We start from the raw sequence: 23,824 nt of genomic DNA, 5'->3' as shown, positions 1-23,824 counted from the left end.
AAAAAATTAACAGAATGGTAAAAATAATATATTTTTAAAGATTTTGAATGAATTGCTAAATGAAGGTTTCATGAATAAAAAATTAAATAGCAAAATACTTCAATTTATTTAAAAGAAATTAGACAAAAGTCAATTAAAAACTGAAGACAGATAGTACTGAACAATAATGACTATAAGATCTTTATGAAAATAATACAAAAAAGGCTTGAAACTAAGATAGAAAGTGTTATGATGGACAGTGTATACAGCATAAAGGGGAAGAGATGTCAAGATTTATTAATGATAGTGAGAGAGGTTGTGGATTATATATACAGAAGAGAAGAAGCTAAATTTATAATAATGGATCTTAATAAGGTATTTGATATAATAGGAAATGAAATTTTATGGGTGATAATGAAAGAATACAAGTGAAAAAATTAGGAAATGATTATGTCTGTCTAGAGCAATTATAAAGTAATTCTAGTAAATGTTTGGTTAAGTAAAGAGGTACCGGTGAGGAAGGGTGTAAGACAGGATTGTCTAATGAGTTGTATACTTTTTGCTTTAGTTGTGAATGTGATTGCATGTGAAATAAATTATAAAATGAAGACGGCTGAGTACAAAATGTCTGAAGGGTTAAAAATTCCAGTTTTGTTAACTTAAGCAGATGATATTATAGTAATTGGAAAAAACAAGACTTGGATAAAAGAAATACTTTGTCTAAATTAGTGCCTAGAAGGAATAGGGATCACTTTAAACAAAGAGAAAAGTAAAGGATTAAGTGATGTGGTCAAGATATATTTTACAACAAGTTAAATTTCTGTGTTAAATATAAAATTTGGGAATAAGAATGAAAGTAGAATTCAGTGGGGAAAAATAAAAGACTTAAAGGTAATTTTTTTCAGGAAAACATATAGGTTATCATTTAGGAAAAATGTTTATTTGATAAATTCAGTATTAATGAAAAAAACAGCATATTCAGCAAGTGTATTTACAGTATGTTGCCAACAATATTTGAAAAAAAATTATTGCATTTTTTTTCTTTCATTCACATGGGGTTCTATAATCCAGTAAAAAGAGGAGTTTAGTACGCAACTAAAGAGGAAGTATGTTTAGGGTTCATTAACCCAGTGGTATATGCTGCTTCACCAAATTTATATAAATTGTTAGTGGATAAATGAAAAATGTGAATGATTACTTAAAAAAAAAATAAATGCAAGTATGATAAATGTGATGGTATGGTAAAAATCAGCAAAAGAGAGAAAGAATGTGTAAATGAAGAGATGAAATGTTATCAAGAACAATATTAATGTGGAATGTAAAAAAATGAGGAATCAGAAAGGAGAGAAAATTATGGTACAAGAATATAATGATACAATATTATTATGTTAAACCACAGGAAAATCTAGCATAATTAAAATTAAAGCCATAAAAATAAGAAATAAATTGTGTAATAAGAAAATAGAATGTCAAGATTTTTTGTGGAGACAGAAGTGACGAACTTCATGACACCCATGCAGATGGACAATACAGTTACAACTGCTGAATCCTACACAAATGCACTCTATAAGCACTTACATGAATGCATGGATCATGCTATCCCAAACAGGACCAAGAAACTATCCTCAATAAAAAGGAAGCCAATCTGGTGGTCCCCTGTCATAAATAAGCTCTACAACAGAAGGAAGAAACTGTTGCAAAAGAGAGTAAAATCCCATGAGTGGAGGAGCTGCTTGGTCAGCCTCAGTAAGAAGCTGAGATCCCTTATAAGATCCTCCAAAGCTAGCTACGAAAACAAAATAGCCACTGATTCTAAGGGAAACCACAAAGCATTTTATAGCTATGTCAAGACTCTCAATGGCAACACCCAGATCTGCTCTGAGTTACAGCACAATGGCACAAAAATTACAGAACCAACTAATATTGCCAACATAATGGCAGATAGGTTCAGTGCTAACTTTACCCCCTTTTCACCCCCTAAAGGGCCCATATCTATACAGGAAGAATGCAGAGTCCCTGTAATCACATATATGCAGGTAAAAGATGCACTCTCTAAAACCAAAAACACAGCTCCATGGGACCGAACAACATCCCAGGCTGCATTTTACATGAACTTCAGAACGAACTGGCTCCCCACCCAAGCACCATGTTCAATCATAGTCTCATGTCAGGCTTTGTACCCACTGAATGGTGCACAGCAACAGTTATCTCACTCCACAAAGGGGGAGCCACCACTGATCCTGGGAACAATTGCCCTATTAGCCTGATGAGCCTGGTCTGCAAGGCCATGGAACGTATCATCATGGAACTCATAAACAAAGACATTGGTATCCTCCAAACTCTGGACTCCACCCAGTTCAGATTTATGAAAGGCAGATCATGCCTTCTGAACCTGATTGACTTCTTTGAGGTAGTCACCAAAGCCGTAGACGAGGGTAAGGTGGTTCACACAGCCTATCGTGACCTCGCCAAGGCTTTCAACACCATCCTCCATTCTGGAATTATAGCTAAACTCATTAAACTAGGTATAAATTCCTATGTCACAAGATGGTTTGCCAACTGGCTCACTGACAGAACCCACACTGTAAAAGTTGCATACTCCAAATCTGATTTCAAACCAGTGACAAGTGGAGTACCACAGGGTTCAGTCCTGGGACCTCTCCTGTTTGGTATCTACTTCTCTGAAGTACAGGCTAACACAGAAGGCCTCTGGCTAATGAAGTTCACAGATGACTGCAAACTAGGAGCCATAGTCGAGTCCCCAAATGATGTGGACATCCTACAGAAGGGCCTCTCTGAGACAGATGCCTAGTGTCAGAGGCATGGCCTCAAGCTCAATGCCAAAAAGTGCATTGTCATCCCCTTTGGTAAAAACTCTGTACCCATGAACTACCACATAAACGGCAGTCTACTTAACGCCGAATATGTGATAAGAGACCTTGGGACCCAGGTGGACAGTAGTCCCTCCTTTGATAATCACATCGCCACACTAGTCAGGAAATCCTATGTGGCACACCTCATCACAAAAGGGTTCTCATCCAGGAAAAAAGAGGTCATTGTTCCCCTCTACTCGGCACTCATTAGACCCATTATAGAGTACAATGCCCCTTTTGGAATGTACCTCACAAGACATCTGCAGCAGCTGGAAAAGCCACAGAAGTACCTCACAAAGAGGATTACTGTCTTCAAACAGATGCCCTACACTGACTGTCTCAAAAAACTCCAGCTTTACTCTGTAGCATATCGCCTACTCCAAGGAGATCTCTGCCTAACATATAAAGCTATGTCAAACCCAGAGCTGTTGGACATGCTACACCTTAAGAAATCCCAATCCCTCCAAACTACATGCTCTAAGGACCTAAACCTTGTCGCCACAAAAAACAGGGCATGCTGGAGGGATAGATTCTTTTCCCAGAGACTTCCTATACTCTGGAACAAGCTACCCATCTATGTCAAGCAAAGTTCCTCATTAGCACTATTCAAGAAAAATCTTGATGAGTGGATGGGAAATAGGAAATACACCCCAGAGATCACTTCTGCACCTCTGCTCGACAGGGGCACAGGAAATTAACTTTCTTGGGTGGCGTATGCCAGGGAATCTTGTTGGTTAGGCTTACTTAGGCCCTTGGGCCGATAGCCTAGTACCTACCTATGAACCCATGAATATATAAATTACTAGTGAAAGGAAACATGCCATACAAAAAGAAATGCAAAGTGAAAGAATATGTTTACATTGTGGAGAAGAGGAAGCCATTGAATGTGTGTTTTTGAAATGTAAAAGAGTAGTGAAATTATGAGAAAAGTTATGTAAACAAAACTTCTTTGAAGATATAAAAGAAATGGTAAGATAAATATGGATATGATTAAATAAGGTTATTATAAGAATAGAAGTAAAAAATATGTTAAAAGAGTAGATAAAATGTTTTATGTTATATGGGTTATATGGAATGAAAGGATAAATGAAATAAAGTTTGATGGAAAATGGATTTTTGGCAGCAATATTGAGCAAACTCATGCAGTGGTTATGGAAAAAGAAGTAGGGGTCTAATAAGGATAAAAATATAATAGAGTATGAATGTATAATAGTAAAAGAAGGAAATGGAAAACTGCATATTTGTAATTCTGTAAATATGTAAATATTCTATAAACAATCTTTTTTTGTATAAAAAAGGACCCCTATTCTTTTTGATAGGTGCTGTGGGTCTTTTACATCCACCTGCACTACCACCAACTCAAGTTTAACATCTCAGCTGAAGGAAAACACACTCAGGAGTATAATATCCCACATATGCTATACAGCAATGTCAGCTAGGAAGCTACCTGGTGCAAGAACAGAAACCACAGCCATCTATCCCAAAGGTGAATGTGCTACGTGTTGTATAACTGACATTGCTGGCTTGGTGTACTCATGCATTTTTTTTTTTACTAAGTCAATGCACTTGTTAGGACTTTTGATTCTCATGAGTGTTATTTGTTGTTTTACAATGTTCAGTTTGCAGTTTGAACATATGCTACATTTACTTGATATTTGTGTGTAATGAGCACTTTACTCTGACAGCTTCAGTGGTTTCCATTGCTAATGCAGTGGTATGGAGCATCTTAATTTGAATGTCATGGGTTCAATTCCCTTGAGAACTATTTTTCTTTTCTTGCTATCAAGCTGCATATGTTTTATATTTATCTGATATGTATATTTTAAGACCACTTTGACTACTGCAGTGCCTCCCCTTGCTAGGAAACTGTGGATGTTGCACAATTCCCTTTGCATTTTTTATGTCCATCTCTGTGGCTTTTCTTGCTATAATATAACCTCTACTCCACCCTCAGCCATCCTTACTATTTTCCCTTCCTCTGTATATGTATACGAGTGTGTGTGTGTGTGTGTGTGTGTGTGTGTGTGTGTGTGTGTGTGAATATATATATATATATATATATATATATACATATATATATATACATATATATATATATATATATATATATATATATATATATATATATATATATATATATACAGCTGTATATTACATCATCATTGCCAACTTCTGCTCACAAACTGGACATGACTACTGGAGGTGATTGTGCATTGTCAGTGTTTACATCTGCTGTTCATACTTAATTCTGGCTGCAAGGTGATCTAACAAAATGTAGCCATATAGCTGTCCTGCATCCAGAATGAGAAGATACTATTCATGTTCACTAGCCTGGATGTATGCATGTATAATTAGCACTGATGCTCATTGTGCACTCAGTGTGAATACTGCTAGCTTGGGTGCAATCATGGTCATAGCGTTACTGAATCTCTGAGTCCTTAAAATAAAATTCCACCTTCATGAGCTCAAATTCCTAAAACTCTATGTGTAATTGTCACTTCTGGTGATGTGTGTGTAGGGTTCCCCAGTGTTTCTTCAAAATTACAAAATGTTGAAACCACAAAATGCTGAAAAATGAATTTGCTCTTTCCTCTTTATTGTGGAATCTCAGAGTTGGTATATATAATTAGCAGGGGTTGTTGGGGTTGCAGGGTGGCTCGCTTCCCCCCATATGAAACTGGTTTGAACATTTTGTGGTTCTGATATTTTGTACATTCAACATTTTGTACTTTCTATGAAACACAGGGGAGACCATATATATATATATATATATATATATATATATATATATATATATATATATATATGGGTGTGTGGTGTGTGTGTGTGTTTGTGTGTGCACATGCATGTGTAGAAATGAAAAATAATATTATTATAGAACAAATAGTAAAGCAGACTAATAGCAATAAAAGTAGTAAACTGTTTTTAAGGGTTTGCATTCTGTTACTGTACCAGATGCCAGTGGGGATCTAGAAGCCTCATTAGTGAAGAAGGAATTGTCATGTCATTTCATATTAAACACATCTAACACTAGGCTTGATTGACTGCGCTAATGTTAAATGCTTGCTGTAGTTAAAATTCACTGGATAATTAATGCACAGTATCAGTGCTTTTTAGAAGAAAGTGATTGGCTTATTTTATGCATGTGTGGGATTTGGTATATGTATTTATTGAGTATAAGTGAATGTCGTGTTTTTTGGATGAGTGCAGTGAATCCTGTTTTAATTATGGTTTTGGTTGTCTTACTGAATAGTTTCTCTAATGCTTCTAAAAGACTGGTTGGGATTGTTTTATGCTGAAAATATTTAAGAACCGATTATTGGCACTATCTAGGATCTGGGTGTTTGAGGAAGAAGTTATATTTTTATAAGTTAAGTAAATACCTTAAGAATTTCATTAGATTGTCTTAGTGTTTTGTTATGTTCAATAATAGATACATCATTAGTAGAGAGTTATTTCAGTTTGACAATACTATTAAATAGTATTGTCAAACTGAAATAACTCTCTACTAATTATGTTCAATAATAGATACATCATTAGTAGAGAGTTATTTCAGTTTGACAATACTATTTAATAATTTTGTGGGTCCACTCTCCATATTCAGTATTCATTCTAAGCTTGTAGAGGATGAAGTATTTGAATGAATCATTTTCAGCTGGTGTTGAATATTAAAGATGCATGTTTATTCAGAGACTCTCTTGTCTGTAATCCTGTATCTAACTATTAATTTATCTTTGAGGTCCTTTTTTAACTCTTCTCTTTTTATTTTGTAAACAATGCTAAAGTGATAATACACCTTTGAAATGTTGCCATTAGAGGTGTCTGCATTATATCAAATGACAAGGGTTTATCTAACAAAGAGGACAAGAAGTGACCCAATTTTGACTCGGTTCTCTTAACTGTTTCTTGGTAATTACGGAGTGGATTGACTTTCATCTTAATATGTGCAGAGTACGGATTAGATTCTACTTATGTTAGACCGCAGAATTATCTGAAAAGGTCACGAGAACTGATATGTATTCAAAGTTTGAGTGGCATCATAGTTTTGGATAATAACAATAATAATAAAAAGGTTTGTTGGTATCTTCTGTCTTAGAATGAGTGCAACTGTCCTCCTTTCACCTTAAGTTATTAATATTGAGATATCTGAAGAATACTTTCAATACTTGGTATCCTTCCTTCTGGAGCCCGTTTATTTTCTACTCTATTACTGTGTCCTAGACACACTCCTGTTTGTCTCTTAGTTGTAATGCACAGTGAATTACTACTGAGTATTGGCTGTTACCTGTCTTCTACATATATCTCACTCCTAATTCTCTGTCTACTTTCTCCATCTGGGCTGGCCAAGTTCTATCTCTTTGAGCACCCTCATACTGCTGTTTGATACACTGTCCTTTTCTACCTACCACTGATACAATCTTCCCTGTTTTTTGTGTTAATACTTCCACCTTTTTGCAGTTAGTTTTTAATACTGCCACTGCTCTTGCTGTGTCCTAGTCTATTAAGGCATTTTTGCTTACTTTCTGATAATCCAGATGCACTGTTTTCCTGAAGAACACTGTTTGGGATACCTAATTCTCATTTCAGGACAGCAGTTCTTGATTAAGGAACGCACTGTCTTTCAGCTCCTTCTGAGACACTGTAGTTCTTGCCCTATAAACTCACTCTTTATCTTTCTATTTCCTGTTTGTGATAGTTGCACTCAGACACATGGCTATACCACCATATTAGTCCCAGGGAACTACTACAGTAATTGTTCTCATCCTTTATACATTTAAGTATAAATGCTCTTTAAATCTTGAATAGCACCATTAAAGCACTACATCTCTTCACTTTATACAACTGTATTTGTTGTGATTCTCTTTATTTGAGGCTGTTACCATGTTATGCGACTGCATATTCTTATGTTTGCTGACATGCAATGATTTTAGTGTTGTTTGTGTGCGTATTCTTATCTTTGCTGAAATGTTGTGCTGCTGGCAATGGTTACAACAGCTATTTTTGCTGCTCATTGATTTTTGTGTGCCTAATTGATTTATATGACTTTATGTATTTAGTCAAAGGAGTATGCAGCTAATGCATTTGTAAGAGTTTTTTATTGTTTCTCTTCCTGTTTAATCTTGTTTGTCTAACAGTGAAGGTTCTGTTAAGCTATGATTCTCAGGGCCCAAATCCAGAGACTGGTATTTCATGCCTAGAATAAGTGCAACTAATCATTTTCACCTTATTTTATGAATAACGAGGTGTCTCAGGAATATTTCCATACAGGGTTCCCTTCCTACTGGACCCCATTTATTTTTTATTCTACTGCTGTACCTTAAATATACTCCTTTTTGTCTCTTAGATGTAAGGCACATCCAGTTAGTATTGAGTCTGCTACATATATCTCACTCCTAACACCTTGTCTACTTTCCTCATCTCAGCTTACCCAGTTCTATCTTCTTTAGCACTTTCATACTTCTATTTGATACACTCTCCTTATCTCCCACTAATATATCTTCCAAACGAAAACCTCAGGACACACCACGAGAAGTAGGAGCACAATCTTCTTTATTTCAATATAAAACAAAAGGATAAGCGCTTTCACATGCTCAGGGCACGCTTCATCAGATCACAATTACTCTGCTGAAACTGCTGTATTCAAATAGTAATCAACATCCAATGACAGATCTTAACCAATAAAACAATTAACTTGTTCAATTCAAGCATTCAATCAGTATTTCCACTATAACATATACTTACAGACTTTGTTGTTGATATTCTAAGCTACTTTAACTTCTCATTGCTTGATAAACTACATACAGTGATCAAATGTTGATTCATGTCGAAATACAAATAGCATTCACTTATCCAAAAATTCATATTCAACTTTTTTTAAAAATGCCTGGATTAATTAAATAAAAACAATCCCCTTCAAACCGATGTCTTTGCTATATTCATGATCAACTTACATTCAAACTTCTGTGCTTTTTAGACCAGACTTACTATACAAGAGCTCCATCTACTGTTCAAATGTCACTCCGTAAATATTTATACATACAGATAAAAACAATCAAGTATAGTTTATAACAAGGCCTGTCCATGTTATCTGTTTCCGTTTCCTCACCTGTTATCAAACAGAAAACTGCATCATGATAATATATAGAATCCTAAGATACACAGAGGACGTAAAACATTTAATAATCCTTCCGATGTTCATCTTTTACTCAAAGTGTGCTTAAACTGATATAAACGTTCACATCCATTCTAATACGTCATTACGTAGATGTCAAAACTTCCTGGCGTGAACAGCTAGAGCCGTCATGGCATAAAATTCGCATGCTCTGTTAAAATTCTATTTTATCAGCTCAAACTCACTTAATGTCACAGTTGAATTACATAAAATGAAGTGAACTTATAGTTCTTCTTCAACAACATTATTAGGATTATAAATTTATAATTTTTTCCCGTAAACCTTGTTGCATAACATTATCCTTGACTGGACCATCTATGATCTATGATTGTTTAATAACTAAATATGAATGCTAAAAAAACCACACACAGACCTCTTTAAATTCAAATGTAAGGTCATATTAACATGCTGAAGTTAATAGACACATATATAATAATAAAAACCTACCACATGATATTTTATAAAAAATCTCTAACTACTTAATAATGATAAACTAGAAAGACATAATCATAACTTGTCCTGTTGGTAATAGTAATTACACACAAGCCAGAATCAGAAATTTTATGTAAGGTTATAAAGGTTCAAATCATAAAATTATTAGTAAACTATTTGTTATTCCTTTAAAGATATTTTAAAAATAGTTGTCCTTACTTCCACATCTTAACCATAGAATGTACATTACTCTAAACTAATTAAGCAACATAACACTATGCTAAATATATTTGTCGTATTAAATCATGACCAAGTAACTTATAACATAAAGCTAAAATCATATTCATAAAAAATGCTAATAATACTCAATCTATTATCTAATCTATGTTTAGTCATATCTTAGAACTAACTATACTAAACATTTTATACTCAAGGGACGCTTAACCACTTTTATAAAATGCTACTTCTATGCCTACTCTAACCTAGAAATAATAGTTTCCAAAATAAGCTCAACAACAATCTACGGCTTATAAATAACTCTTTCATATGTATATTAGCCTATGGTGAAGATGAGTGAAATTCATAGGAATGGTCAGAACTCTTGAGACGATATAAATTCTATGACCTCAAAATAGGTTTCAAAGAAATATAGTTGTTGAGACCTGGGTCTCTGTGTGCTCCTGTTTTGAATATCCATTCTAATTCTAATCTAGCTAACTGATTGGTGTTATCACCCATTCTATTGCTCTTCTGTAGTTCTTGCAAAACCCTGAACTTAAAACCATGTTTAGAATACTGTTGGATATGTCTAGCTAAAGCATTGGTTTCTTTGCATTTACGTATATCATACGTATGATTGTATATACGGTCTCTTATTCTCCTTGTTGTTAGTCCAATATAAAAAGCTGGACAAACAACACAGTTAGCCATATATATCAAGTTGTAACTATTACAATCATAATGCCTATTTGGTTTGAATACAAAGACTCCTGATGTTGAAGTGTAGATTTGTTCATCAGTAATGTATTTACACATATTGCAAGATCCACATGGAAAAGTACCTGGAACTAAGTGTTCAATATGAGTGTCTGTCTTTGTAAAATTTCTTGCAAATATTTCTTTTAAATTATTGCATGTTCGAAAAATAAACAAAGGTTCTGGACCAACAAGTGTTCTAATATCTTCTGAGACAGTTAGAATATTCCAATTCTTGATTATAATCTTCCTAATCTGCTCATTATCATTGGAATATTTCATTACATAAGCCACTCTAGTTTTGTTATAGCTTCCCCAGTTACCATGTGGGAGTCTGTTCAGTCCCTTATTAACAGAACATACTTGAGTCTGCTCCAATTCTCGTCCAAACACTTCTCCCTTATAATTATGTTCATCTTTATTTATGTTCTCCGGTGCTTTAGAGGGAATTATACTATCCCGAACCTTCCTGACTACTTCTCTACTATAGCCCCTGGTAAGAAAGATGTTCTCCATGTTATCTGCTTCCTTTTCAAGTTCCAACGGATCTGGTATGATCCTTGTAAGTCTAGTAAATTGCCCTTTCACTATACCAGAGAACACATGCCTGGGATGCATGCTACTATACTCTAGTATGCTATTTCTCCAGCAGTGTTTCCTATGTAATTTAGATGTAAGAATACCTTCTCCTGTAAAGTAAAGGTTAACATCTAAAAAACTGAGATTTGATTTAGAATGCTCAAAGGTAAACCTAAGAAAATTAGTGGTGGACTCTAAGTAGAGAACAAATTCTTGCAGTTCTTCTATCGTCCCTGTCCAAAACAAAAGGACATCGTCCACAAATCTTCTGTAGAAACTAATTTTCTCCATCCAGGGGCTATTAAATAGAGAATTCATCTCCCAACTAAATAGTACCAAGTTCGCATAAGAGTTAGCACATGGGGTGCCCATAGCGACACCCCATGTTTGTAGATAGTACCTCTCATTGAACAAAAACGTTGTTACTCAATATTAATTCAAGTAATTGACCTATCAGAATCTGTCTGTTAACTGAAAAGTCACTGTGTGTTACCATGACCTCTCGAATAGCCTGCAACCCATACTCATTGGGTATGCAGGTAAACAAATTCCTTACGTCTAGAGTGACTAAGATGTAAGAATAGTCTAAATCAGACTCTTGTTGTTCTTGCTTAAATTGCTCTATTCCTTTCAGCAAATGCTGTGTATCCTTCAAGATAGTTTCTACTCCATCAACTATGGGTCTCAGCATCTTTTCTATATAAATCGAAATATTGTATGTGGCCCATTGCCTACCTGCCACTATCGGTCTCATAGGTATAGGCCTAACTCCCTTGGGTATTTTGGGTAGGCCTTTTAGTGTTGGAATAAGGGGTGCTACTATGTACAGAAATTCGTACATTTCAAGACTAACTTGACGGCACATCAATAAGTCATACAAATTACTATGGATGTTGTCAATAATCCTTTTCACTTGTCCTAGGTTAAGTTCTGTATAAGTACCTGTGGAAAGTGATTCTTCAATACTATTGATGTATTCACCTCTATCCAGTACAACGACCCCACCCCCTTTATCAGCTGTAGTTATTATAACACTAGCATGATTTCTTAGCTTCTGAAGAGAGTCAAACTCTGTTCTATCTAAATTACAATATTTATTAACCACATGTTTAGTAGAATAAAGCTTATAAAAATCTACCTCACATGACCTTATAAAGCATTCTACCATGTGTGGTAATGGCGGACTGAAAGTGCTCTTGCGTTTAAAGTTATGAGTCTTAACATTTTCAAAATCAGTTGAGATCACATTTGAATTGGCAAAATACATTTTAATGGCCAGCTTCCTGGCAAACAAGCGGAGATCAAAAAATGTCTCTGTAGGTATACTAGGTTGCGAGGGTATAAAACCCAGCCCTCGATTCAAAAGTGAACAATCAGATGCATTAAGATCAACAGAAGAAAAATTAAACACCAATTCAGTCAATGAAATTGTTTCTTCTGAGGCCCGTACCTCTCTTGTGAAGTTTTCCGCTTCCTGGGACCTCTGCTCATGGATCTCCCTCTGGATCGACGTTCCGTCCTGATTGGAAAAGGGGCTTCAGGCAATTTATTGAAGAAAACATTCGGGCGTTTAACTGTACCAGTTCTTTCTGACTCTTCAGCTAGTTGTAACGCTAACTGATTAGGAGGCGGTGTATTCATGTCCTGAGCCTCTCCTACTGTTATTCTCCTTGCTTCCGTTGCAGATGTCGATTGCAAGGGCTGTTCTCCTGCATTTCCGGTCTCCCTTTCAGTTTGGCGTGATTGAAAATTTTGGTTAGTTCTGGAGTTGGCAGAGTCTTGATATCTCGGCCATACAAAAATGTTGCCGGTTCGAAAATCTTCTATGTCTCTGCTCAGCTTCCGTTGTTTCACAGTTTTTAGTCTGTCACTATAGCTGTTTATTTGTGACATGACTTGATTAAGTTTCTTGGTACAAAAATCATATTTAAATTTCTCTGTTATTTTGTTATATAGTTCATCAGTTCTCAATTGTAGATCCTGTTCTATTGGATCAAAATAATCACATAACAGTTTTATATATTTAAAACCTGTGTCCAAGTTGATGTCTTGCCATTTTTTCAATAGATCAGGATACAGCTGGCCATAAGTCGGCATACACAATACACGCATACCTCTCGGTATAACGTGGAAGTGCAAACATGCTTGCAAATGTTTTTTCTGCCAAGACAGTCTCTGTATTCTAAACAAGTTATTCTCTAATTCTTTGACCATTTCATAAAATTCACTCATATTCACCTCATGCATATTGGAAACTGTTTGATTCCTCTCCACATCTTGAAAGTCAATTTCCAACAATGGATTACTATTCGAAGGCAAAAAGGCTTGTATACTAGGCATCTCCATCACTCTCATAGGATTGTAGCTGAGTTCTATGTCTCCCTTCTCCATAGCGTGAGAGCGGTGATACAAGAAAACAAAACAACTCCAACTGAAAAAATATCACCGTTCTCTAAAGTATCCCAGGGCAAAAACAGCATCAATATTCCAAACGAAAACCTCAGGACACACCACGAGAAGTAGGAGCACAATCTTCTTTATTTCAATATAAAACAAAAGGATAAGCGCTTTCACGTGCTCAGGGCACGCTTCATCAGATCACAATTACTCTGCTGAAACTGCTGTATTCAAATAGTAATCAACATCCAATGACAGATCTTAACCAATAAAACAATTAACTTGTTCAATTCAAGCATTCAATCAGTATTTCCACTATAACATATACTTACAGACTTTGTTGTTGATATTCTAAGCTACTTTAACTTCTCATTGCTTGATAAACTACATACAGTGATCAAATGTTGATTCATGTCGAAATACAAATAGCATTCACTTATCCAAAAATTCATATTCAACTTTTTTTAAAAATGCCTGGATTAATTAAATAAAAACAATCCCCTTCAAACCGATGTCTTTGCTATATTCATGATCAACTTACATTCAAACTTCTGTGCTTTTTAGACCAGACTTACTATACAAGAGCTCCATCTACTGTTCAAATGTCACTCCGTAAATATTTATACATACAGATAAAAACAATCAAGTATAGTTTATAACAAGGCCTGTCCATGTTATCTGTTTCCGTTTCCTCACCTGTTATCAAACAGAAAACTGCATCATGATAATATATAGAATCCTAAGATACACAGAGGACGTAAAACATTTAATAATCCTTCCGATGTTCATCTTTTACTCAAAGTGTGCTTAAACTGATATAAACGTTCACATCCATTCTAATACGTCATTACGTAGATGTCAAAACTTCCTGGCGTGAACAGCTAGAGCCGTCATGGCATAAAATTCGCATGCTCTATTAAAATTCTATTTTATCAGCTCAAACTCACTTAATGTCACAGTTGAATTACATAAAATGAAGTGAACTTATAGTTCTTCTTCAACAACATTATTAGGATTATAAATTTATAATTTTTTCCCGTAAACCTTGTTGCATAACATTATCCTTGACTGGACCATCTATGATCTATGATTGTTTAATAACTAAATATGAATGCTAAAAAAACCACACACAGACCTCTTTAAATTCAAATGTAAGGTCATATTAACATGCTGAAGTTAATAGACACATATATAATAATAAAAACCTACCACATGATATTTTATAAAAAATCTCTAACTACTTAATAATGATAAACTAGAAAGACATAATCATAACTTGTCCTGTTGGTAATAGTAATTACACACAAGCCAGAATCAGAAATTTTATGTAAGGTTATAGAGGTTCAAATCATAAAATTATTAGTAAACTATTTGTTATTCCTTTAAAGATATTTTAAAAATAGTTGTCCTTACTTCCACATCTTAACCATAGAATGTACATTACTCTAAACTAATTAAGCAACATAACACTATGCTAAATATATTTGTCGTATTAAATCATGACCAAGTAACTTATAACATAAAGCTAAAATCATATTCATAAAAAATGCTAATAATACTCAATCTATTATCTAATCTATGTTTAGTCATATCTTAGAACTAACTATACTAAACATGTTATACTCAAGGGACGCTTAACCACTTTTATAAAATGCTACTTCTATGCCTACTCTAACCTAGAAATAATAGTTTCCAAAATAAGCTCAACAACAATCTACGGCTTATAAATAACTCTTTCATATGTATATTAGCCTATGGTGAAGATGAGTGAAATTCATAGGAATGGTCAGAACTCTTGAGACGATATAAATTCTATGACCTCAAAATAGGTTTCAAAGAAATATAGTTGTTGAGACCTGGGTCTCTGTGTGCTCCTGTTTTGAATATCCATTCTAATTCTAATCTAGCTAACTGATTGGTGTTATCACCCATTCTATTGCTCTTCTGTAGTTCTTGCAAAACCCTGAACTTAAAACCATGTTTAGAATACTGTTGGATATGTCTAGCTAAAGCATTGGTTTCTTTGCATTTACATTATATCATAATGTATGATTGTATATACGGTCTCTTATTCTCCTTGTTGTTAGTCCAATATAAAAAGCTGGACAAACAACACAGTTAGCCATATATATCAAGTTGTAACTATTACAATCATAATGCCTATTTGGTTTGAATACAAAGACTCCTGATGTTGAAGTGTAGATTTGTTCATCAGTAATGTATTTACACATATTGCAAGATCCACATGGAAAAGTACCTGGAACTAAGTGGTCAATATGAGTGTCTGTCTTTGTAAAATTTCTTGCAAATATTTCTTTTAAGTTATTGCATGTTCGAAAAATAAACAAAGGTTCTGGACCAACAAGTGTTCTAATATCTTCTGAGACAGTTAGAATATTCCAATTTTTGATTATAATCTTCCTAATCTGCTCATTGTCATTGGAATATTTCATTACATAGGCTACTCTAGTTTTGTTATAGCTTCCCCAGTTACCATGTGGAAGTCTATTCAGTCCCTTGTTAACAGAACATACTTGAGTCTGCTCCAATTCTCGTCCAAATTCTTCTCCCTTATAATAATGTTCATCTTTATTTTTGTTCTCCGGTGCTTTAGAGGGAATTATACTATCCCGAACCTTCCTGACTACTTCCCTGCTATAGCCCCTGGTAAGAAAGATGTTCTCCATATTATCTGCTTCCTTTTCAAGTTCCAAAGGATCTGGTATGATCCTTGTAAGTCTGGTAAATTGCCCTTTCACTATACCAGAGAACACATGCCTGGGATGCATGCTACTATACTCTAGTATACTATTTCTCCAGCAGTGTTTCCTGTGTAATTTAGATGTAAGGGTACCTTCTCCTGTAAAGTAAAGGTTAACATCTAAAAAACTGAGATTTGATTTAGAATGCTCAAAGGTAAACCTAAGAAAATTGGTGGTGGACTCTAAGTAGAGGACAAATTCTTGCAGTTCTTCTATCGTCCCTGTCCAAAACAAAAGGACATCGTCCACAAATCTTCTGTAGAAACTAATTTTCTCCATCCAGGGGCTATTAAATAGAGAATTCATCTCCCAACTAAATAGTACCAAGTTCGCATAAGAGTTAGCACATGGGGTGCCCATTCTCATTTCAGGACAGCAGTTCTTGATTAAGGAACGCGCTGTCTTTCAGCTCCTTCTGAGACACTGTAGTTCTTGCCCTATAAACTCACTCTTTATCTTTCTATTTCCTGTTTGTGATAGTTGCACTCAGACACATGGCTATACCACCATATTAGTCCCAGGGAACTACTACAGTAATTGTTCTCATCCTTTATACATTTAAGTATAAATGCTCTTTAAATCTTGAATAGCACCATTAAAGCACTACATCTCTTCACTTTATACAACTGTATTTGTTGTGATTCTCTTTATTTGAGGCTGTTACCATGTTATGCGACTGCATATTCTTATGTTTGCTGACATGCAATGATTTTAGTGTTGTTTGTGTGCGTATTCTTATCTTTGCTGAAATGTTGTGCTGCTGGCAATGGTTACAACAGCTATTTTTTGCTGCTCATTGATTTTTGTGTGCCTAATTGATTTATATGACTTTATGTATTTAGTCAAAGGAGTATGCAGCTAATGCATTTGTAAGAGTTTTTTATTGTTTCTCTTCCTGTTTAATCTTGTTTGTCTAACAGTGAAGGTTCTGTTAAGCTATGATTCTCAGGGCCCAAATCCAGAGACTGGTATTTCATGCCTAGAATAAGTGCAACTAATCATTTTCACCTTATTTTATGAATAACGAGGTGTCTCAGGAATATTTCCATACAGGGTTCCCTTCCTACTGGACCCCATTTATTTTTTATTCTACTGCTGTACCTTAAATATACTCCTTTTTGTCTCTTAGATGTAAGGCACATCCAGTTAGTATTGAGTCTGCTACATATATCTCACTCCTAACACCTTGTCTACTTTCCTCATCTCAGCTTACCCAGTTCTATCTTCTTTAGCACTTTCATACTTCTATTTGATACACTCTCCTTATCTCCCACTAATATATCTTCCCTATTTCTCTTGTTAATACTTCCAACTTTTGCTGTTAATTTTAACACTGCCACTACTATTGCTGTGTTATAGTCTATTAAGACAAATCCAGACTGATTGCTTTTCTGTTGTACTCTGTTTGATCTTGCTATGCTTAGCTTGGCTTCACTTCACTCACCACCCTAACCCCATTCCCACCCACCCCTGATGTTACTTCCTTTATAATGGAAAAGACAAAAGAAAAACGAAGCCCAGAGACGTACAATAAAGCTCCCAGTCAGCAGAAACTGTTCAGTACCTTAATTCTCAGAGTAGTCACACAGAGTGGAAATGAAAATACTTAAAAAAATCACTTTTATTAAATCCACCAAAACACATTAACTCTCAAACCATATGTTTTTGTTTCTTAACTTCATCAGATGTGGGCTGGAACACTTCCACATCTGATGAAGTTAAGAAATGAAAACGTATGGTTTGAACGTTAATGAGTTTTGGTGGATATAATAAAAGTGATTTTTTTAAGTATTTTCGTTTCCACTCTGTGTGACTATGCTGAGAATTAAGTAACTGAACAGTTTCTGCTGACTGGGAGCTTTATTGTACGTCTCTGGGCTTCATTTTTCTTTTGTATTTACTGGTTTTTATGAAGCCTTGTGCTTTCTTTGGGATTTCCTTTATAATGGCCCTACCCCTCCCTGTCCAAATACCAACCTATCATAAGACCCATAACTTCTTCCATCTACAGCAACATAACCATCTCATAAATAACCACTCACAGGCTCTCACTCCTCTCAGCTACAGAAATTACATCTGCCTCATCTGGTCTTCATATATTATGTGCACATAAATTTCATTATTAGTGCCCTTAGTTATATTCTGCTCTTTATGCCTCTGACTTCAAATATCATTGATACTCCTCCATTTCCTTTCTCATTATTGCATAATTAGAATTAACTAATAAGACAAATCTTCTCCACCTACTTCTCTTTTTTATCTCCACTTCTGACTCCCGCCAATTCATATTACATACTACAATTCACTTTCCCCTTTCTCTAGAACCACCAAAATTTCAAATGTTTCTCCAACCATCATGCTTCTTTCTTCTGCCACTAGCATCCTATCTAACAAACTATCACTGTATACATTTACCTCTATAAACCTCTCCTACTGCAGTTTACAAAGCACCCTATGAAATCAGGAATGTTGTTGTGTCTTTCGGCTTTTCCTGGTTAGGGGTCGTCACAGCAGAACTCCGGTCCGCTAATGATTGGCAATAGATTTTTACGTGCCAAGTTGCCAGCCCTGACACACAACCTTCAACAAAGGAACGCCCATTCACTCATGTCTCCACACAGAAGACGCTCTAGCAGAGAATCGAACAGAACGTCTTACTGTGAGGCGACAACGCTACCGCAGCACCACCACTATACCAATATATTTCCCTGCTTTTAATCTCAAACCTGAGACTTTCCCTCAGCTAGTATAAAAACACAAAATACTTCACTACCATCACTCTACCCCCAAAATAAAACTCATACTGATCTCCTCTAAATCATTACACTACCTCTCAAAATCCCACAGTGTGGTGATGTCCACCCCAGCCCAGGCCCTGAAAAGGTCACCAATAAATCCAAATAACCAGCCCTACAAAATTCTGAGATAACTAACCCTTCTTCATCTACCACCTTCAAACTGTACTGCTTCCTAGCTGTACTGTCCTATCATTAAACAACCACATATCCTTACCAATAAAACTACCACATCAAATCCCCACCCCATCTTTCTCTCACTTTTCTTCCAAAATATTGTAAATTGTCACAATCAACCTTTGTAGTATTTGTAACAAAATTACAGGGCTACATGTCCGAATATCACAGTATAACCCTGATATTTGCACCATCACATAAATTTGGCTTAAGTCTGACATTAAAGACTCTGAAGTACTCACTTCAGACCACAGTACTGTCAGAGTTGTTAGGCCACATAGGAAAGCAGGAATGACAGCCTTAATTTATTCAGCTGTATAAATGTCTCCCCCATTCACACAACATCCCAAAATTCCAAAATGCCAAAATACTAGTATCACTGCTAAAGCTTAACAATAAAAAACATCTATGTTTTGTTACAGTCTACATCCCACCTGGAAACAATGTAACAACTTTAGAAGAAATTATCTCCTGGACAACTAATTATATACAGTATGAAGAAATGATACTGGGAAATGTAAATATTGACAAGGAAAAACTTACATCAGACTTTCTCTCAGCAAGTATAAACTGCAATTGAACCAAATATAATGATCACTTCTACACATTTCTGAAGTTTTGAAAGTTAAATAAATAATGACCACACTGTGCAAAGCCTACATGCAATGTGTGGTGATCTTTCTGCACAGTATAATTAATGGCTGATGAAGTACAGGAAGGAAAAGCAGGACTGAACTGTAGCAGAATAGGTGAAGACATGGGATTATGAGGACATGGTCAACAGGCATGAGTTATGTCTTAATACCTCAGGGGGCACCAGTGCTGAAAGAGGGGATGTGGAAAGTACATCACAACTACTGAACTGAAATGGAATTGAAGAGACAGAGCAGGCAGGTATGAATGGAAAATGAAATAAGGCAGGAACTATGCAAGATGAAACTAAGGATGAAGATTAATTCAAGTGAACAGAAAGGAAAACTTGATATACTACCATTTTATAGCATGTTCTATGTGTCGCACCATACTGTTTTATATTATATTGTTTGCCATGTGTATTGTTGTTTTCTCCAGTGTTTATTACTATATATTGTAGAGCTTGTTTCCTCTGGGCTTCCACTAAAAAGGGGCATTGTTTTCCAGTCAGACTTTCCCAATTAGCAAATGTTACATAAATAAAGTGGTAGGAAGAAAAAGAGTAACGCTGCAAAAGGTGTGGCTAGCCGGTGCTACTAAGCAATGTCAAGAGTCTGGGGAGAGAGTGGCAGCGCTGTAGTGTGTGATAAGAGACGAAGAAAATGTTGCAGAAATGATGGAAATGTAGGCAAAGGCGAAACAGTGTGTGTGGTAGTTTTCCAACATCAGATTGTTCAGAAAAGACAGAATGAAAATGATCATTGAGGAATGGCAGGTTACACAAGGGAAAGTCTGGAATTCAGCTTAAATAAAGAGGAAGAATCAGCAAACAATAGTTAAGACAAGGTTGGGACTGAAGAGTGAAAGATCAATGTCAGCTACCTAGAAATGAAATGGGGGGTAGAAAGGGGTAAGTTTTGAACTGACACAGTTTATAGATCTCCATATACTACTGAGAAAAAACTTAGCTTAGTGAGGAGAGGGGTAGGAAGCAAAATGGTAGGAAAGGGGTAGTGATAATGAGAGGCTTCACTTTGCCAGATATTGATTTCAGCAGAAAAGGAAGGGAAAATAACAAAATTATGATGGCAATTGATCAGGAAGTAATCATAAAAAAGTGAGGGAAAAAACAGGAAGGGGAAGATTCTTGACTTAGTAACAGAAGAGGTAATTTTTGGCTTCTCTGGTAAAAACTGAATGTATTTATATTATGGTTTATTATGTGGCTAGATATAAATGATTGTGTCACAAACAAGTGAGTTGAGGAGTATACTAGAATGGAATATGAGAATACTAGAGTGCTACAATAAGAGTAAGGAACAGGTTGGGGGAAGAGAGAGTTGAACAGTAAAAAAAAAAAAAAAAAAAAAAAGAATCAGAAAAACCGAAGGATACAATCCAGAAAAGATTGGTACATAGGCTCAGTAGGCTGGGATAAAACCAATATGGTTTAAAGGGAAAGGAAGAGAGTACAACAGTTCCAGAAATGACCTACAAGACATGAAAAATCAATTTAAAGAAAAAGTACAAAGAAATAAAGAAAGAAAGAAACAATGGGGTAAAGCAGATCAAAGCAACTATGGAAATGCATCCTATAAGATGAATATTGAAGGAGAAATGTATTTCTTTATGTACACAGGGAAAGAAAGAGAAAAGATATGAAGAATCTCCAGTTGGAGTAGTCAGATGAAGATGTAACAGAGAAGGAGTGTAAGCCAAAATTCTGAATAAGTACTTTTTAGCATTTACCAAGGAAAAGGTTATTGAATTCAAGTGAATAAGGGGGGTATGACCTACACTGTAAGTTACAATCTGATGGGGGAAATAAGAAGGATGAGGTAATGAAGTAAGGGACATAGGTGCTCACAATGAAATGGCCAAGAAGGGATTCTTCAAGATTTTCAGAAAGACAGCCATGGTGCAAGTAGAAATGGCCACAGAGACTTTGAATATTTCTTTGAAGGATGGTGTTGAGTCAGGGTACTGAAGTCAAACTCAGATGGTGTCATTAAATGAAGTCTAAAGAAAGTGCTCTAACCACAGGCCGGGTAGTCATCTCTGTTGGTTATGAGCATGGAAGAAAATTCATGAAGAAGTTGACAGACTTAATGTAAGAGACTAACATGGGATCATTGCCAAGAAGTCCTGTTAAACCACCCTGATGCAGTTCCTTGACTGGGTAATGAAAAATGTTCATCTTTGCAGCTGAGCAGATATGCTCACTAGCATTTCAGCAAAGCTTTGACTCTATACTATATCACACTATACTATATTAAACTATAGTATATTATATAGTATACTGTGGGGTTAACTAAAAGTGGTAGGAGAAGGTGACACTATGTGTAAGTAGCTGGAGGAAGAGTTGGAAGATAGGACTATTGTTCAGCTACCTTTATTCTGGTGATAAAGGAAGAAATGACAGAAGAAACAAAAGATACTCAGTGCTGCTCCATGGGGCCCATTGCTGGGTCTTGTCATTTTTAATGCATTCATGTGAGATTGGGAGTTCAGTTGTTTTTGCAGAAAGGAACACTATAAAAAATCTGAAAAAGTTGACATCATGGTCAAGAGCCAGTAGTTTAGGTTTAACCTGCACAGCTGTAAAGTGCTTTGACTTGCAAAAGATTATCTGGGGTTGGAATTGAGGTAAGAGGAAATATTCCAGGCACACATACTAGAAATGAGCCTACGATTATTATTTGAAGTATAAAGTACCAGGATTAATGCGAGAGAGCAGCATTTACAACCAGCTAGATGCTGGGTCTCATTATGAGAGAAAATCATTCAAAAATCAATGAATTAATGCTTGCAGATTATCTGTCACTAGTGAGACCCTTCTGGATCATAAAACCTGGAGACCACACAGGGACAGAGACATAAATCTGACAGAAAAGTTATACAGGAAGATATGCAAGGATTTTAAGGGAGAAGAAGTGGCACCATATGATGCCAGAGTCTCTGGAAGCCAGGAGAATAACACGGGGCATTTTCTGGGTACATAAAACAGTTACAGGAAAGCATGAATGAACAGATCTAGGGAGAAACAATAGGGCATGAATGAAAGAGCAAACCTGCAGCGAGAAGTGACCCATTTAAATCTGCATATGAGAAAGTTTTACTAAGTAAAGAAAGTAGTGGACTGGTTAAATAAATTATCAGGCTTGGTGGAGGGGGCTAATATAGCAATAACCCACGCCTGGGTGTGGGTAATGCTAAATTTACACACGGTTGGCGTGATTTGGTCCCGAGGGACCAAACAAAGCCAACCGTGGGTAAATTTAGCATTACCCACACCCAGAAGTGGGTTATTGCTATTATACCATGACATTATTTAAGAAAAGAAACTATTACTTTTCTTAAATAATGGCATAGTATAATGCCTGTTTACTGCCCTTCCGCAGATGTCTGGCATCCGCGGCAGTTCTGATGTACTGCGTGCCTGCGCAGTACATCAGAGTTGAGCAAAAACGGAGAAAGCAAGATCTCCGTTGCTTTTTAGTGTCTCGCTATGTTAAATGAGTTTAACATAGCGAGACAGTTTAAAATAAGCAACGGACATCTCCGTTGCTTATTTTAAACTGTCTCGCTATGTTAAACTCATTTAACATAGCGAGACACTAAAAGCAACGGAGATCTTGCTTTCTCCGCTTTTAAACACTGTCTCGCTATGTTAAATGGGTTTAACATGGCGAGACAGCTTTAAAATAAGCAACGGAGATCTCCGTTGCTTATTTTAAACTGTCTCGCCATGTTAAACCCATTTAACATAGCGACAGTGTTTAAAACGAGTTATACTAATGGAAAAAAGTCCGGGCGACTGGACCTTTTTCCATTAGTATAACTCGATTTACAACGGGCATGCTGGCCAATCAGCGTGCACGTTTTGGGGGGGTCATGGTATAATAACACACAAACATTTAACAGAGCATGAAAAATGTGCAAGAGTAGGAGGGAAAAAACAGGATGAGCGAGTGCAATAACTGCACAGACTCATTAGGCCTGGGTCTTCCTCCTGCCAGCAGTCCTGCACTAATTGTGAACCAGAAAACC

General features: G+C 35.8%; 1 protein-coding gene across 4 annotated transcripts in view; it reads right to left on the bottom strand.

The window, feature by feature from the left end:
* Nucleotides 1-23,824, bottom strand: part of DRP2 (dystrophin related protein 2) — a 4,029,288-nt gene that overhangs the window by 273,711 nt on the left and 3,731,753 nt on the right. The window lies entirely within an intron of this gene.

Source organism: Protopterus annectens, chromosome 15.part0 (assembly GCF_019279795.1).
Source record: "Protopterus annectens isolate FY-2018-M chromosome 15.part0, PAN1.0, whole genome shotgun sequence".
Taxonomy (NCBI): Eukaryota; Metazoa; Chordata; order Ceratodontiformes; family Protopteridae; genus Protopterus; species Protopterus annectens.
Note: the sequence above shows the minus strand (reverse complement) of the source record. Positions and strands in the feature narration are given on the sequence as shown.